This window comes from Hippoglossus hippoglossus, chromosome 24 (assembly GCF_009819705.1).
Source record: "Hippoglossus hippoglossus isolate fHipHip1 chromosome 24, fHipHip1.pri, whole genome shotgun sequence".
NCBI lineage: Eukaryota > Metazoa > Chordata > Actinopteri > Pleuronectiformes > Pleuronectidae > Hippoglossus > Hippoglossus hippoglossus.
In genome coordinates this window covers 20,902,374-20,910,522 of record NC_047174.1, presented here as the reverse complement: position 1 = coordinate 20,910,522, position 8,149 = coordinate 20,902,374, and the positions used below count along the sequence as shown (strand labels likewise).

Sequence of the window (8,149 nt, the reverse complement as noted above, 5' to 3'; positions counted from 1 at the left end):
CTGTTTGGCTGATATCGAGGGGGGACGTGAAGCCCTCGAACTGTGCATAAAAACCCGCACTGGACATGAGCCATTTGTCAGATTCTTCTAGCCTGCAGTGGCTTTGAGAATTCTGTCCCTATTTGGCCAAATAGTAACATTGTCACTCTGTTTGTGTTTGAATATATTCTCTGTAAATTGTTTCTCGACCATTAATTAAATACTTTGATATCATTGAATTGATCACTCAGTCTGATGGTTTATTTCCTCACCAGGGAATTAAATACAAATTCCCACCACAAACTTGGCGACGAGGATGGGATTGGACGTGTGATCTGGACTCCAACGGACGGACAGAAGGCCACAAACTAAAGAGATTCCTCCCCGAGGGTGAGAAGCTGTCGTCCAGCGGAGCCCAGATTACCGATCCAATCCAAAGGACTGCATTGCGAAAAACACACGGTGAGGAAACTTGAGATAATTTTAGCACAAACAGAGTCACGGTAAAGATCTAATGGTAAAATACCTCACAGACAGGTACATTTTTTGTCGTGTTGTCTGGCACTGTTGCATGCAGCGCTATCGCGAGTAGTGTCGCACGAGAACAGATAACACAGAGGACAAGCCTGGGTTGTTGACAGACGTGTCATAGTTATGGCTGTAGTATTATCAGGGTCTGTGTGCATCGGGTGAAGTGGCAGTTCATTGTGCACACTGTCGTACTCTTTGTATAAATACAAGTAAACAGATAACTAGGGATGGGCAACGGTCACAGTAAAGGGGAGACAAATGTAGACGCGGGGGTCCTGTCGCCACTGTGTAAACTCATGTCAGAGCAATATCCTGGCAGTTTGAATCAGATACAGGTATGGGTCAAATTGGGGTTTCCTGCTAAAGGAAGCCTGAGCGAGAGCCAGCTAAAGCAACTACGGACACAGCTGAAGAGGTTGGAGGTGAGTAGTTCACTCAGTTCACTCAGCCCTCCCCGAATGGAGAAAGAAGAAGAATGTGGTATTTAAAGCAGACTGGAAGGCTTTTAAAATGTGGAAAGGTGAGGTAGAGAAAAGGGAAAATCAGAGATTAAGAGCATCTAATGCACTGAAAACTACAGAACCTGTTAAAACAGAAAAACTTATGCGACCTACTAATTCTTAAACACTTTATCCCTGTCTTCCTGAGTATCTGAGGGATCCTGATCTGGACTCCGCCCCCCCTGCTCCTGCTCCCTATGCCACCAAACAACCAAGCCCCTACACGTCTGTTGTGACCCGCCATCAAGCCCAGCAGAGGTTATCTGAAATCCGAGACGAGAGACATACTCCTGCAGCTGTAGCCACCATGCCCATGGTGGAAGTGGCAGGAGCTGAAGGGCCAATACTGGTGTTCAGACCCTGGTCAGAGGCTGATGTGGCAGAAGCAATGAATTACATCTGCAACCCCAAAGACAAGTGGGAAATACGGTGCCTGATGCGCAAAACTCTCACAAATGACTATCACAGTATCCAGAGCGTGTTTTCCGCTGCACGAATGACCGCTCGATTAGAACACCCAGACTTTGGACACAGAGATAACGCTGAGAAATGCTATTGAGGCCCTTGTTGACATAAATGGGACAAATTCCCTCTGAGAATGAAACTGTCAACTATTATCAGCATGACACAGAAGCCACCAGAGTCATGCAAGTTCATTCCTGGCACGCCTGACGACAGCTTTCTGAAAGAACATTTCCTGAGCAGAATGTCCAAGGCGGCAGGAGGAGGGACCAACCTTCCCAAGGTCTGACTGAGGGGAGAGCGGGGAGGGCCGGACCCCAGAGATGAACTACCCCTCCTCAGGGACACAGGTAATGCACTCTAAACCCACCCACACACAATCTCTCATGTAAGTGTAGGGCCAGATAGAAGGTATGAGGAAGTGTGGTATGATAAGCAGAAAGAACCAGAAAAATGTATTCTAAAGTATGTGTATTGGACGGAGGAGGCTGCTGCGGTGTCTGTATTTCTCTCCTCCTCTCAGGAAAAAGTGTTTCTTGGCTCCACCCCTCACATATCATTGGCTAAGCCATTGCACTGGCAGTGGCAGGACCTTGGCCCGTGTCTGCAGCATTGTCCCAGCCTTCTGGATTTTGAAATCGGTTGCGGGGGATCCCACAAAAAAATATAGCGCTGGGGGTAATGTACATAGGACCGCAGTAACAAGTACCATGTTGGTACAAAGGTCAATGGAGCTCGTAGAGGAGCGTGCTGTCTCAGGTGCCGCCTTCATTGTGGGCCACTCATAAATATGATGTTGGGCTCATAACCGGGGCGACACCGTTGGTATTGCATCCTAAATCTGAATATAGGCCGTGCCTCAAACAATATCCGCTTAGGCAAAAAGCCATCGATGGAGTAACACCAGTATTTGAAGCGCTGTTAGAAGCAAGCATTATTGTGCCCTGCAATGATTCACCTGTACGCACGCCCATTTTTCCAGTCAAAAAATTAGAGAAGAAGGCCAACCCACTGAATGGAGATTTGTGCAGGATTTGAAAGCTGTGAATGCTGCTGTTTATCAGCGAGCACCAGAAGTCTCTAACCCACATACTATCCTGTCACTCATTCCACCAGACACCACTCATTTTTCGGTTGCTGATCTGGCTAATGCATTTTTCTCTGTTCCAGTGCATCCTGATAGTCAGTACTGGTTTGCCTTCTCCTTCAAAGGGCGTGGGTACACGTGGACAAGACGCCCTATGGGGTACCATGAAAGCCCAGGCATATTTCACAGAGCGCTCAGTGACAACTTGAAAAGCTTACATCTCCCCCGGGGGGTCTGCCCTTGTGCAGTATGTCGACGATCTATTGGTCTGCAGCCCCTCAGAAGAGGCGTGCAAAATTGACACAGTAGTACTACTCAAACACCTAGCAGATAACGGCCACAAGGTGAGCCAACAAAAACTTAAATTTGTAAAAAAAAACAAGTTACTTATTTAGGACATGTGATCACAGGAGGGAGTAAGTCTCTCTCCCCAAAGCGCGTTGCAACAATCCAATCAGTACCAAAGCCCATTACAAAGAGGCAGATGATGAGTTTCCTAGGGATGACATCATACTGCAGGCAATGGATCCCAAATTATGCAGAAAGGGAGGTACCCCTCTCTTCCATGGTCCATGGTAAACATCTTAGTGCACATGACAGACTGACTTGGACTCCAGAAGCAGACAAAGCTTTTGACGACTTGAAGACTTCTTTAACCCAGGCCCCGACTTTGGGCCTGCCAAGACCTGACTTGCCGTTTACTCAGTTTGTAGACCAGAAAGATGGCTACATGACATCAGTTTTATGTCAACCACATAGAGGGTTCCTGACATCATCCGGTAAACCCATTTCACACCATACACTTGTTGCAGCTCTTCTTGATGCCATTTTGTTACCCAAAGCTGTTTCTGTGGTTAAATGTGAAGCTCACACCTCTTCTACTGATCCTGTTTCTCTAGGAAATGCAGCTGCGGATGCAGCAGCAAAAATGGCGGCGTCATCAGGTCCATTCTTCCCTCACCCACCTGCTCTTGACACTAGTTGACCTTGACCCATGTGCTGATCTACCCACACTCCAGTCTCTCGCCGATGCACGAGAGCGCTCCCTTTTGGGCACGCTCCGGTGCCACATTCCAAGGCGGCATCTGGATGGGCCCTGACAATAAACCTTGCTTACCATGTGCTCTCTTCCAAGTCTATGCTAAGCTATGTCACAGAAGAGACCACGTGGGTAAAGGAGGGATGTGGGCCGCTATTAATGCAAATTGGTATACTAAAGGATTTTCAACTTTTGCGGCAGATTTCTGTAAAACATGTGTTATTTGTGCAGCAAATAATGCTTCGGGGGCAATAAAAGTGCCAAAACAAGGTCACAAAAGATCACAGACGGAAGCACTGAAAGCAAAGATGCTACATAGGCCCTTTCCAAGTCCTCCTGACAACAGAGACAGCAGTGAAGGTGGCTGAGAGAGTACCTTGGATCCACGCCAGCCACTGTAAACAGATTCCGGGTCCAGAGGAGGGAGCTGACTAAGTGGTAAGGGTGAAATAGCACCTTCCTCCAACAGTAGTGAGCTAAGCTCCTACAAGTGACGGCAGTGCTAAAGGCCTGTGCCACCACCGGCAGGGGAGAGTCAAACACATCACCCCAGGCTAACACCTCGGTGAGAGGGGGGGAGTGCTAATCTGGCTTTGCCTGCACTCCGAGCTGCAACAGGCCGTCAAGAAGGGGGTTACGTTTGTGGTGACGTAGGAGACTCTCTCTCTGTCCAACGATAGAAAAATCACGCCCATGGCATCTCTCCAGGGGATATGGCAGTGGCCTGAGAGAAGGTATGTGCCTGCTCCTGTTGCCAACCATGCTGGCACTAGCAGCACCACCAACAGCAAAAAGCCCAGTGTCATCAATCACTGTTGGCCAAGCAGTTTGGAGGCGAGGAATGATAGCTGTTAAATATCCCATAGAATTGTGCCCGACTAATAATAGTGAAATATATACATTAGGTGTCAGTAAACCCTCTCTTGGCCGTTGGTCAAAAGTACCCCCACAGGACATCCGGACCGAGTGCAACTTTAACAACACTTGTTCAGCGAGACTAAGTGCGGAATACGACCAGAGCTGGGAATACCCTTTCTGGTGTAGTAAGCATACCAACTGCAATACTGAGCCTGATTACCCCACTCGATTTGACTGGACATATCCATGTCTAGTAAGCCAGATATTGAAAGAACTCCCGAACCGTGTACCACCTCATGAGGATACAAATATTGCATTGTCTATGATGTCTGAATTTGCTCACAAAAGAAATATTTCAAACTGTTGGATTTGTCAATATCTGCCCTCTTCATCAAAAGCTCCTATGCTTGCACCAGTACCCTTTACAGAAGCAGACTGGAGCGTCATGGGATGGCCTGCCATATCTCATCAGGTTGCAGCCAGTGATGAGGGATGTTACACCCCCCCGTCGCATGCTGAATCATCCACGCAGACTACGCCCAACTACGTAGGAGACAAAGGGGAGGTCGTACAATTCGCAGTGAGAACGTTCAATTATAAAAATAGACCTAGAAATGCCAACTCTCATACCTAACACCGCTTCTATTCGATATGAAGTAGGTGTACAAAGCGTTCCTTGGACAAAAACCTTTAAAGTTACACATTCACCCTGGACTAAACATGATTGTACTAAATCTTTAGTTCCGGTCAGACCTAAGAATAGAGACTGTCCCAAACCAATACCCCCCATACCTGTACATCCTTTAACGAATGTTAGTCATTGTATCCAATTTCTTGCAGAGGGTGGATACTTCATGGGCACAAGTAGCTGTACCGGCAAAATTGTTTCTTTTAACGGCAATGCTACAGCCCTTGTGCTGCCAGAGCAAACTTATTTAGTTTGCGACAACCTTTCCTATAGCTGTATTCCTGTTATAGGACACGTTCACAGGAAGCCAGTCACAGGTAGATGTTATTTAGCCTATCTCATTCCATTAATTAGACAAGCCGACTCCAATGAGCTCACTCCATACCATGTATTTCATAAACATGCCATTTCTCTATTCTCAAGAATCCTCAGTGTATTAATACCTTCGTACGGCACATATAGAACTCAGGAAGAACAAATGGTACTCTCAAAAGTGTTAGAAAGGCACCTTAATACATCTACCGTAGCCGTCTCCGCAGAGCCGAGAGAAATTAACAATATCAGACGTATATTAGTACAAAATAGAATGGCTCTAGATCTGATTCTGGCCTCAGAAGGGGGAGTTTGCAAAGTTATTGGCTCAGAATGTTGTACTTATATCTCAGATGCTTCCTCTGCAGTACACGATGTTGTAGCAGATACAGAACTGGGCATTAAGGAGCTGCACGAAGACCATGGCTGGAATCCTTACGGGGGAATGAAATCAATGACCGTTTTTTGGGGAGCTTCCTTTCTCAAGGGACTAATTTCGATAATAGGAAGCATAATACTGATAGTGATTATCATAATCCTGATTGTAATGATCTTCAAAGTTTGCATTAGGAAGGTAATAACAACTTTGGTGTCTGTAAAGAGCACAGACTTTCCAGATCTGTATCCTATCCCACCTAGGATTGCTCCATACGACGATGAAGATGATGAGCTTGAAGATTGCATATAATCAGCAAAAATTAATAAAATCAGCTAAATTTCATGTGTTCCTTATGTGGCAAACGTATGAACGGTTCCTATGATGACAAGCTAATGAAGTGATGTTTTGAAATCATTATGAATTAACATCACTGATGTTGTGCTCCGAGTTTAAACCTCGATTGTTTGATAAGATTTGCTTGCTTAGTTAATAGTTGCTAGTTTTAACATTTGTCTTAAATGACAAAAAGGAAGAAAATGTCGTAGAAATTTACTGAATCTAACTGACCTGTTATTGAAATCTACAGATCCTGTTGTCCTGACATGACTGTGCTCAAAGTTCAGTTGGATTGACCTGAAACATCCTTGTATAATTCTACTTAATGTTTGCATCTGTCTGATACCAAGAGATGTTTTTCTACCTTGAACCTAAACTTCCCTGTGATTATTTGATGTTCTGCCCAGTGTCTATACACTCAGGAGAGGGGGGCACATTTGACCCATTCTCTGCTGACGTCTGAGCGCTTGACACGTCCTGTTTGGCTGATATCGAGGGGGGACGTGAAGCCCTCGAACTGTGCATAAAAACCCGCACTGGACATGAGCCATTTGTCAGATTCTTCTAGCCTGCAGTGGCTTTGAGAATTCTGTCCCTATTTGGCCAAATAGTAACATTGTCACTCTGTTTGTGTTTGAATATATTCTCTGTAAATTGTTTCTCGACCATTAATTAAATACTTTGATATCATTGAATTGATCTCTCAGTCTGATGGTTTATTTCCTCACCAGGGAATTAAATACAAATTCCCACCACATATCCCATATTCACAAATCACAATTTGTCTCATAGGGCTTTAACAAGGTGTGACATCTTCTGCCCTTAACCCTCAACAAGAGTAAGGAAAAACTACTAAAAAACCCTTTTAACAGGGAAAAAAGAACGTAGAAACCTCAGAGAGAGCCACATGTGAGGGATCCCTCTCCCAGGACGCACAGAAGTGCAATAGATGTCAAGTGTAAAGGAGAACATCAGCAAGATAAGGATATTTGCAGCATTGATTAGAATAAACACTTTGTAGCATAATGAAAGGTAAATGAATTGATGGATTATTGTCAGTAATGGTCGAGTATCTGAGGAGAAATATTATATATCAAGCAGTCCTGCTGCAATCATAGTCTATGGTCAGCTGCCACCTCGATCGTGGTCCACCACCATTATCAGATGCCAACACGATACAGGATCCGCCATTATTATCATGATCAGCCAGCACGATACACAATTCGCCATACTAGATCCACCATTACGATCTCTGATACGCGATCCACAGATCATAATCCATACAGATGGTGTCTGCCTCCCGAACGTGGGAGATGATTCCACATGAGAGGAGCTTGGTAGCTGAAAGCTCTGGCTCCTACTCTACTTTTAGAGACTTTAGGGACGACAAGTAAGCCTGAATTCTGGGAGCGCAGTGCTCTAGTGGGTTGATAAGGTACTATGAGCTCTTTGAGGTATAATGGTGCCATATTATTAAGGGCCTTGAAGGTGAGGAGAAGAATTTTAAATTCTATTCTAGATTTAACCGGAAGCCAGTGTAGTGAAGCTAATACAGGAGAAATGTGGTCTCTTTTCTTGGTTCTTGTCAGGACACGTGCTGCAGCATTTTGGACAAGCTGCAGAGTCTTTAATGACTTACTGCTGGAGTAAATTTGTTTTAAGTGAGAATTAAAGGACAAATCAGGATGGAAGATCACTCCCAAGTTCCTGACTGTTTCATTGGAAGCAAGGGCAATGTCGTCTAGCGCAGCTATATCATTAGATAATGTTTTATCTGAGTTTAATAAGAGAAAATTGCGGGTCATCCAGGTTTTTATGTCCTTGAGACATGCTTGGAGTTTAGTTATTTGATTACATTGTTCAGGTTTTATTGACAAGTATAACTGGGTGTCATCCGCATAGCAGTAGAAATTTACAGAGTGTGTCCTGATAATGTTTCCTAGTGGATGCATATATAATGACAATAAAATTGGGCCGA

At 44.9% G+C, this 8,149-nt stretch overlaps 1 long non-coding RNA gene across 3 annotated transcripts; it reads left to right on the top strand.

The window, feature by feature from the left end:
- The first annotated feature begins 310 nt into the window (after nt 1-310).
- On the top strand, nt 311-6,634 carry LOC117758650. 3 transcript variants are annotated; one of them, XR_004613334.1, is made up of 3 exons: nt 311-441; nt 4,936-5,036; nt 5,810-6,634. It is a non-coding gene; the product is annotated as an uncharacterized LOC117758650 (long non-coding RNA). The 3 variants fall into 3 exon arrangements; XR_004613333.1 differs by lacking the exon at nt 311-441 and adding an exon at nt 1,711-1,822; XR_004613335.1 differs by lacking the exon at nt 311-441 and adding an exon at nt 4,177-4,332 and having other exon boundaries at nt 4,873-5,036.
- Nucleotides 6,635-8,149: the final 1,515 nt, after the last annotated feature.